At 38.6% G+C, this 9,900-nt stretch overlaps 1 pseudogene; it reads left to right on the top strand.

The window, feature by feature from the left end:
- Window positions 1–8,442: 8,442 nt before the first annotated feature.
- LOC118915046 (vesicle-trafficking protein SEC22b-like) lies at window positions 8,443–9,113 on the top strand (annotated as a pseudogene).
- The last annotated feature ends 787 nt before the right edge of the window (window positions 9,114–9,900 follow it).

Below are 9,900 nucleotides of genomic sequence, written 5' to 3'. Positions count from 1 at the left end.
CCATGAGGTCTAGTGGATGAGGTCTTGACTCACAACCTCTGGTTCTGAGATGATTCAGTCAGATCAGCTAATCAGATTTTATTTACATATTACAATTTCTTAACACAGTTATTTGACAAAAGCATGCCAAGAAGAAAATATGTTTTGAAAACATTTTACAGACATGCAAACTAAAACCCATGGTAGAGAGTATAAACTATAAAGATATTAATGATGGTGATGATAATACTATGTTCATACACATAAAATATTCACCGCATCTAAAATTTCTAAATATACTATTGGTTATTTACTAAACCTGTGTAACTGGGATTGGCATTGGTGAGTCGGGGAAAAATAAAAGATGAAATGAAGAAAAAGGAAGAGTTCCTGGCTGGGAATTGGTCCTTCCAAGTGTCTTTGCTCCTCTCAAAGAATAATTTCATTCCATGGCTTTTTTAATAAGAGATGAGGAGTAGGGGAATGAAACCCGTTCTATATTCTTCTCATTTGGCTTTTTCAAAGGTGTTAGGAGGCCTTTTTCAAAATGTTTGTGTGTGGTCATTCCCACAGCAAACCTTAGGCTATTCAGTGCTGCTTCCTGTTCCATGCTAAGCATCTACCAGGTTTCACGAGTCTGTTGCTTATCTTGTGCTCAGCATCATCAGCAGGGCTTCAACGACGCCTCAGTAAACTGCGGCCTGTTTTGCACAGCCTTGTAAAAAAATGCATTTACTTTTCTTTGCCACCATCTATAACTTAAAGTAACTCCGTTATTTTCTCCAACCTCTGAGAAAACTCTTACCCATCAGATTTCTACCTGCTAATATTTTGCCAGTCTTGGAGTTATTACCATTACTTGATTGTTGTGAATAAAGCAGAAAGTAAGAAAACTGCTTAGTTTAGTTTATATCTTAGGCAGCAAGTGTATACCTCTGTGTGCAGCTTTACAAAGAGGATTTTTAAAACTTAGCTAATCCACATAACTTTCACCTAGCATTAGGTGTTTTCCTTTAGAGTCATTAATTTGTATCTTTTTTTTCTGGTGCCCACTCAATTGCATCATTCCACTACTTCCTTTCACCTGCAGTTTAATCAAAAGGAATGAGCAGCCTTGGTTAAACATTGCTGTTTCTTTTCATCCCTTGTCTCATCCCAAGCACAGGTTCCATTGGTTTCAAAAGATCATCTGATCCAGATGAGCTCTGCAGGGCAGAGAACAAGATAGGAAATGAGTGGCTCATTGAAAGTGCAAAGCTCTTTCTTTTATAAAATGTTTGGTGAATTACACTTAGCTCCTCTTTTCAGGTAAAAGCAACTCCCTATGGTGTCTGGGTACAAGAAATGTGTGCCTGCTGCCATGAGAATAATGGCATAACTCCCATCCCAGAAGATGAACTAAACTGGTAGTTCTCGACCTTAGCGCTGTGGGCATTTGGGCTCAGACAATTCTTAGCTGAAGGGAAGCAATGATGGAGCGGCCACTGTAGGCTGTTCACCAGCATCCTTGGCCTCTGCCCATGAGATTCAGTAGTATTCTCCAGCCTGTGACAACCAGAGTGCCCCCAGATATTGGTAAATATCCCCTAGAAGACAAAAATCATACATAATTGGAATACAGGACCAAACCAGTGGTTTTTGAAGCAGCATGGCCTAGAAACTCTATAGAAACGCACGTGTTGAAACCCCGCCCAGACCTATTGAATCAGAAGCTTTGGGGGTGGAGCCCAACAGCATGTGTTTTAACAAGCCCTCGAAAGATTCTGTTGCCCAGTCGAGTTCAGGAAGCTTGACACTACAGCAAGGTAAGCACTATTTGGCTGAAGGCCCACTGCATCAGAACGCCTGGGATCTTGTTAAATGCACATTTCTAAATCAATACTCAGCCCTAAACCACCAAAACTCTGAGGACAAAGATTACTGAAGTGTGTTTCATGTGCATGTCTGTTTTACAAGCAGTGTTTTACCCTCAGAGGGACTCAAGTACTTTCAACTTTAAGAACCATTACCCTACTTTCCAGCTTCTGAGGCCCCAGTATAAACCTGTCCGTGATGTCTCAGGCCAAAGATTCTGTTTCTATTATCAGTCAATGCAACCAAAGGAAGAGTATCTGATGTATTTTTAGACACAGAATGATGGATGATCCTTACAAAGATCCTTAAGAGACAGAACTAGCATATCCTCATTTTATAGGCCACATGGTAACTGGAAATTCGAAAAAGCCCAGTGCTTTTTCCTCAATCCCAATGTGGTGTAAGGCCTAAAATTACTACTACATGCTGCCTTGACATCTGGGGAAAACAAAGAGGGCCTCAGTTCCTGCAAGGTCCCCTTCCCACCTTGCTCAGACAGGTAAGATCCCCTCTCTGAACAACCTTCTGCACCGTGGATACCCAGCAGCAAATACAAAGGAGCTAGCTGGACCAAATAAGCTACGATCTCCTTGAACTAAACCACGCTCGTACTGTTCACTGTGTAACACACAGGCCACCTGCATTGGATTATCTGAGATGCTCATAAAAGTGTACACTGCTAGGTTAGTGAATCAAAATCCCTGGAACAAAGATCAGGCATCTACAAACTCTCAGGCAATTTTTATGTCCACTAAGCTTTGATATTCTTATACCCAACAACTTGCTGTTTATTCTGGGAACTAAAATGAAAAGCAATGTGAGAATAATACTAATTATAATCAGTTATGTTAATGTTCTACAGTGGGCAGAAATATTACCTCTACTGATTGGCAAAATTCCTCTTTGAAGCAACAACAGTTTTTATTTAGCAAATATCTTGTTTGGCTACTTTGTGGTTAAAGTATATTACTCAGGGCATGAATGAATGGCCTAGACGTAACCAAAGATAGAACTAAGGACCAACTGGCATTTGGGGATTTGGAAGGAAAAAAAGTCTAGAAAAATGTGTAATGGAGTTTGAGAGAAAAACAAGAGGGCACAGCAACATGAAAGGAGGCCAGACGCTCCCTACAAGTGACAACCAATAAAACATTTTTGGAGCAGAAATAGTTGAGGGGTTTTTAAGAAAAGGGATATCCAAGGTGCAACTTTAAGCTGTGTACTGAATTACAAACCTTCTCTAAAATCAGCTACAGTTGCTGTTTTTGATAACAAAAGGATAGGGACACTGTCCAATGGTACAAAGTAAAGCAGAAATGGAGTCAGAAGCAAGCAGCAGAAGCAGAGACTGAGAATTCAAAAATCAGGAAATAAGAGCCAGAAATAATTACATGCATTAACCCCATAACCAAAAAATTCTCCAAAATGCTGAAGGTTTTACTATATAATATATTAGGGGAGATGATATTAATTTTGTCTTAATATTATAACACAAAGTGACCTTACACCAGGGGTCCAGAGAGACTAAGAAATGCATTACTGGTAGAAGAGAACAAGTATGTTTGCACCTTACCAAACGTTTTACAAATACTACCAAATGCACTTCTCATGGAAATCTGGTGGATTTGTATTTTCCGTGTCATTGATGAGGAAGCATTCTGAGAGTAACCAGCACAAGGCCACATGGCCAGTGACAGAGACTGGCAGAGCCGGGAGTTCAAATGAGGGCTAATCCACCCCAAAGTCTTTACCTTCTTCTCAGAGCTGGTGGTGCAAAACAGGGGTTCTCCACCTTGTATTCACATCTGAATCCCCTGAAACGTGCAGAACAGTCACCCAGTTCTGAGTTCCACCTCACACAAATTAAATCAGAATCTATGGGGTTGCAACTTCAGACAGCACTTTTGAGAGCTACTGGAGCTAAATGTTTGATTTTTTGTTAGTTTTGTATTATAATGGCAAGTCCCATACAGATACATCCAGCCTTTATGATTCGATTTGTATGTGTTTGCCATGTGGTCACCCCTTGAGTTTGAGGTTTTTAGGAGACGTTTGTGTTTTCTGTTTTAATGTGATATCCCATTCCGACATAATGGGTAGACTTTCAAAGCATTTCCCTCATTTCCCTTTTGCTTTGAATAAACACAGAACAATTCTAAATCACCGCCACCTCAAACACCAGGTATCATCAAGGCGCCTTCAGATATTTAAGCAAACCTCTTCCTCATTTTTTTTTCCCTCTCACATCCATCTGCCTAACGAAACTACTATACATTTGCCAGATTCCAGATGTCTGGAAATTACAAAATAGGATCAACAAAAGTAAGCCTGTACCAGCATTTTTGTGATTCTGCTTTTTATTCACACAGCCTTGGGGTCCTTACTGGTCATGACTTTGAGAGAACCGCACATAACACACTCAGGAATAGGGGAAAAGAGAGTACTTACTAATTCTCTTTTATCTCCACTTACGTATAAAAAATATATATACCTACATTTTTTTTTTGTAAAACGCCAACTTTGTCTCACAGCACTATCATACAAAAATTTGAAAGACAGCTCTAATATCTTCTAAAAAGATGCAAAAATAATTCTAGCGATACATAAAAATATTCCAATTAAAGGATGCGGCATTTGCATTTCTATGGCTTGTTTCAGGCTCCACAATCAATCCAACACACAATTCCTTCAAATGAGCTATGATTGGGGACTACAGAAATTACTCTCGATATTAGACCTGCTGCTTGTTCATCTGGACATGAGACAGGAAGTAATGATACTTGGGAGCAGCAAGGGGAAAACAAATGAAAGTCGCTTTAATCTGTCTGCAGCAAGTAAGCTCTCCTGTTTTTAACTACAGTTATCTGATTGTTACCTTAATATCCCTTATTAACAACAGCAGCTGACGTGAAAGGCACTCACTTCTAAATAACTGAATGGACTGAGGCTCAAGGACCATTAACCTTAGTCACATATTAATTGATACTGAATTTCTGTTATGTTTAGTAGAGAGAACCAAATTTATTTTATGCCAGACATGAGCTTACATCTATAATACAGGGTTTTCAGTGTTCTTGTCCTCTTTTTCATGCTGTATCCCGTGGGTAACAGCATTAATATCAATGATAGTTGCCACAAAAAATATCATTATGTAAATTTCAGGGTTTGTGACACTAACCTGATTTATTCCTCTCTTGAAGGTCCTTTAAAAAGAAATTATAATCAAATGTTTTTCTGCATTTCCACAGTATATCTTAAACAAAGCCTAGTATAAATATGTGTTCACACACATAGTACCCATACATACGTGTCACCACAAATGCTATATAGTGCATGAGTACTTATGCTGTGATTATACCTTACTTGTAGCCTGTTTGATTCATCTCAAGTGAAGATCACTTGACTGCTTTTCACGGGACAGAATTACTGAGCCAATCGTTTACCATAGTGTTTCCTTGCAAGAAAGGATCTTCAGTATTTATTGCATTGTTTATATAATCCTCTCTCTTCCACTGGCATTAGTAGCATTAGTTCAAGAAAACTTTAAAAAGGAGAAATGAGGTTTCTTTTGTTTTCTTTTTATATACAAATATCTCCCAGAATGTTTTCAAACTTAAACTAAGATATCTAGCAAATGATATTTGTATTTAAATATACTTCAGATTTTTCAGAGAATGTGTGATTTGTTTTATACTTTTATATGTTTGTCACACATACTGGTAAAAATTTGATGATATGTCACAAGAAGATAAAAATTGAAAAATGAATTCACTTTTTAAATTATAGTACATGGCATAGTTAGCTAACAGGGACAATCTTAAAGCTTTCCATAAATGGAGAGTATTAGAAAAAATAATACCATTACATAAATTATGGTATTCTCTCACCTTTCAATTAGGGTCCTCTTTCTGGCAGAAGAAAAGCATACAAATTTTATAAAAGTATACCAAAAAAGACATTGAAAATGTTTAAAGACATAGAACATTTACATGCATGAAAGGTTTAAGAAAAAGTAGGAACTTTGTCCGGTGAGACTACTCTCATTATGTGGATGAAACTCAAATCTGTACACCTATGGCCTCTGTTTCTCTGCTTGTCTCCCAGAACTCTCTCAGATCTCTTGCTGCTATAGCAATTACATGAAAGTCTTGTCAGTCAATAGCATTTGCTAAGCATCACTGGGTGCTTAGTAAATGTTTCTGAGCATTATGACAGGCACCCTAAGGAGATCCAACAGAAATAGAAGTTGTAGTCCCTGACATCAGGGAACTTTAATAGTACTGATTATTCACACTGCATAAATGGACTAAAATAGGGTTTCCAAAGAAATAGATAAATTATTGGAAAATAAAACAGTGCAAATGATACATGTATGCTTAGGTGGTTCAGTGGGTACTCTGGATGACTGAAGCAATCAGCATCTTTTGAATCCTGTATTAAAGGATAAACAAAACAGATTAATGAGCTAAGGAAGAAGAGTTTTTCAGTAGGTATAAGGTTTACCTAAAAGGATGGAATAGAAATAAATTCTGAAACACTGTGGGTGAAATAGAATCTGAATGCCGATGCAGCAGGCTATTGGTCTGACTTTGCTAATCTGTCATTTTTATACAATCACTGATTTTTTTCTCTGGCTAGTACAGTCTCAGAAGAATTGCCCAAGCTTTTGTTCTTCATTGATTCCTTTCATGAGAAGAAATACCCTTCAAACAAACAATGCCTCTCTAAGCCAATTCCTGCTACTATTATCCATTAAAAACACAAAATTAATGGGGGAAAATGTTATTAGTTATTAACTTCCATCTGTCTTCAATGAGATGTCATAAATAAGTTTCCTCTGCACTCAAAAATGTTAAAGCATTGTTTAATCATTAAAGCTAATGTGACAGAGACCACACTATGGACTATCACAGGGGCCCTCACAGTCCTCTGCCTTTCCTAGACCACACTTTCAGAATGGGAACCCTAAAATAAAAAGAAACATGAACTCCATTTTACATTGCTAAAGCCTCACTGTACAGTGTTGTCGTTATAGCAGTAGTGATGGCAAAGCTACTGGTGTATTGATTTATACTGACAATACTTATTACGCGGCAGACACCACTAGAAGCACTTTACACTATTATTTATTTAATCCTAACAACCGCTAGTAACCATTACTACCCCCATTTTGTAGCAAAAAAAGAACAATGAGACCCAAATAAGCAACCTGCCCAAGGAGACACAACAGCTGGGTGGTATGGTGGGGTGTTAAATGTAAGCCCTCCAAAGACAGACCACATGCTTTTTGATATGACACCTGACTGCCTCTGCATGTGCCCTGTGCCTGTCCCATAAATATCAGTCCTCAGTTTCTAACTGAAGTTAATACCTTTCTCTTACCTACCTCTTACAGGTACAATAAGGGTTATTAATTTGATGTCTATAAAGTGTTTTGACCCCCTATAAAGATACCCATATGATTCCAAGTCCTTGATTTCCATTTCTTCTTATGGCAGATCTTCAGTCATAGTATCTCACAGGTATGAATCTTGGATCCAATGACTTTGCTTTCTCACCACATTCAGGTTGTAATCAGTTGCTATTTTATCAGAGAAACATCATCACTAAAACTCATTCGTTTTATTCTAATTCTTGATGCTTAAGCCATCATGAGTCGCAGTGACTGTGATCTCCACAGAGTACTGCATTGTACCTTGTGAAGAGGAAATTTTGATGGAAATTGGGTTGTGATACTCATCAGGGGGGAAAGTAAAAGGTTCATGTGTTAATCAAGAAACAAATAATCTCATTCAAATATGCACATTCTTAAATTGCTCTCAGCTTTAAAAATCTGCCTGAAGTCTCAATTCCACTGAGGACTTACAGGTTCTCTATATTTTATCTCTGCACTTGCACCTTTAACAATTTCTTAAGATGGTAGATTTTAGAGCTAAAAAGGAACTGAAAGATAACCTATGGCAAATCCTATTTAAGAAATGAGAAAACTGAAGATCAGAGATGTTAGATAACTTGCCCAAGGTTCCTCAGCTAGAATGTAATAGAGCCAGAACTGAACCCAGGCATTCTGATTTCAGATATACACTATTTATAATCTATAAAGCATTCCACTTACTCTCTGGCTTTAAAAACTTTATGCAGATAACTTCAAAATCTTTTTCTAGTCCTACCTTCTCTCCCAGGGTACAGGTCTATATTTTCAAATACTCACTGGAATTTTTTGAGGATTTTAATAATGAAAAGTAATTTTAATATCTCCCTACCAAAACCTATTTATCTCCATCCATTCATTATTCCTGCATCTTCCAATCCAAGAAAGGTACTGGGTATAACGGACCTAGATGGGTTGCAGAAGGAAGAAGACATGGAAGAGATAGTTTGGGTCAGTTCTATCTCCCACAAAAAGAACACTTTTCTCTTGGATTCTATTTGCCTGATTCTTTTTCCAAAATTGATGATAAAATCCAATAAATCAGATCAGCAAATAGACCTCGACAAATGGAGTCACTTGGCCTGTTAGAAGTTAAAATGTGGGGAGACACAAGCAGCTGTATCTCGCAGAACTAAGGCAAAGGTACAACTGTTGACACGGCGGAGGAAGTCAAGAGGATGCCGGCGGCCGGCTGGGCCAGTGTTGGGTCCCTGGAGCCTGTGAAGATGATTGCCCGAGTGGCAGACGGGCTCCCACCGGCACTTCAACCCAGGAGGATGAACCGTCTGGCCGGGACCTTTAGCAGTACCAATCAGGCTAAGCAACTCTTCAGAAAGTTGAATGAACAGTCAGTCCACTACCACATGGAGCTTGGAAACTGGTGCCATAACTTTTCACTACATTATTGAGCAGGGGGTGTATTATTTGGTTTTGTATGAAGCTGCCTTCCCTAAGAAGTTGGCTTTTGCCTACCTAGGAGATTTCCTCTCAGAGTTTGATAACAGCATGGAAGAAGGTGCACACTGTGTCTAGACCCTATTCCTTTATTGAGTTTGATACCTACATTCAGAAGACCAAGAAGCTCTACATTGACAGTTGGGCTCGGAGAAACCTGGGCTCCATCAACCCTGAATAGCAAGATGCGCAGAGGATCATGGCGGCCAATATTGAAGAAGGGCTACAACATGGAGAAGTATTCTCAGCGTTGGATTCAAAGGCTAACAATCTATCTAAGAAATACCACCAGGATGCAAAGGACTAGAAGATAAGTTCCATTTACACCAAACTGACAGTGGTGGCTGTATTTTTCATCATGTTAATAGCATATGTGCGATGCGGGTGGCTGTGAAATAGTGATGCAGACACTGGCAAAGGTGAACCTAAAACCCAGAAGGTGTATGTTTTCAGGAGCTGAGCTCACAGAGGTGTGTATTAGAATCCCAGTGGAACTCCTGCCTCTTGCAAGAAAAGACATGTAGTGGAAATGAAAGGTTACACCTCATTTAATGAAGCTTAACCCCCTGTAGAAAGTCTCTTGGGGGCAGAGGCTTTCTCTGGGTGCTAAGCCATGTATGTTAGGGAGCAGTAGATTGTTTCATTTGCTGCTCCCTTCCTGGTATTTTTACATTTAAAAAATAGCACTGACCGGGGCATTCCCATTCTCTAATGGAGCCGTCAGTGAGATTTGACTTAACCAACCCATGCCGGCAACAGTCTGAAATTCCTTTAGAGAAGGCAGCCCTTTCGGATATTTTTTGACTCTTATCTCGTCAACATTCCTTTTGTTGGTGACATTTGTGATTTTTCAGTAGTTTGAGTTTTTGATGGCCTTTTGAACAGGACTGCAGTATGTGAAGGGTCCTCGCTGTGCTGTAGAGATCTTATCTATTGGCCCCTGTAGGTAGTTCACTCTGTTTTCCTTTTATGATATTTTGCTTATTGCAAAATTGCTTTAGGGTTGAATGAATTATATTAAGATGCCATGAAATTATATAGAATTTTTAAGAATTCTGCCATGATTAAGAAGCTAAAATGTTTTCTGTCATTTACTCCTTACAAGACTTAATTAGTTTGAGACATTCTCAATTTTATTTTTCAGTGTCTGGCTTATATTAATATAACAATGAGTGTAGCAT

This window comes from Manis pentadactyla, chromosome 12 (genome assembly GCF_030020395.1).
Source record: "Manis pentadactyla isolate mManPen7 chromosome 12, mManPen7.hap1, whole genome shotgun sequence".
NCBI classification, from domain to species: domain Eukaryota; kingdom Metazoa; phylum Chordata; class Mammalia; order Pholidota; family Manidae; genus Manis; species Manis pentadactyla.
Note: the sequence above shows the minus strand (reverse complement) of the source record. Positions and strands in the feature narration are given on the sequence as shown.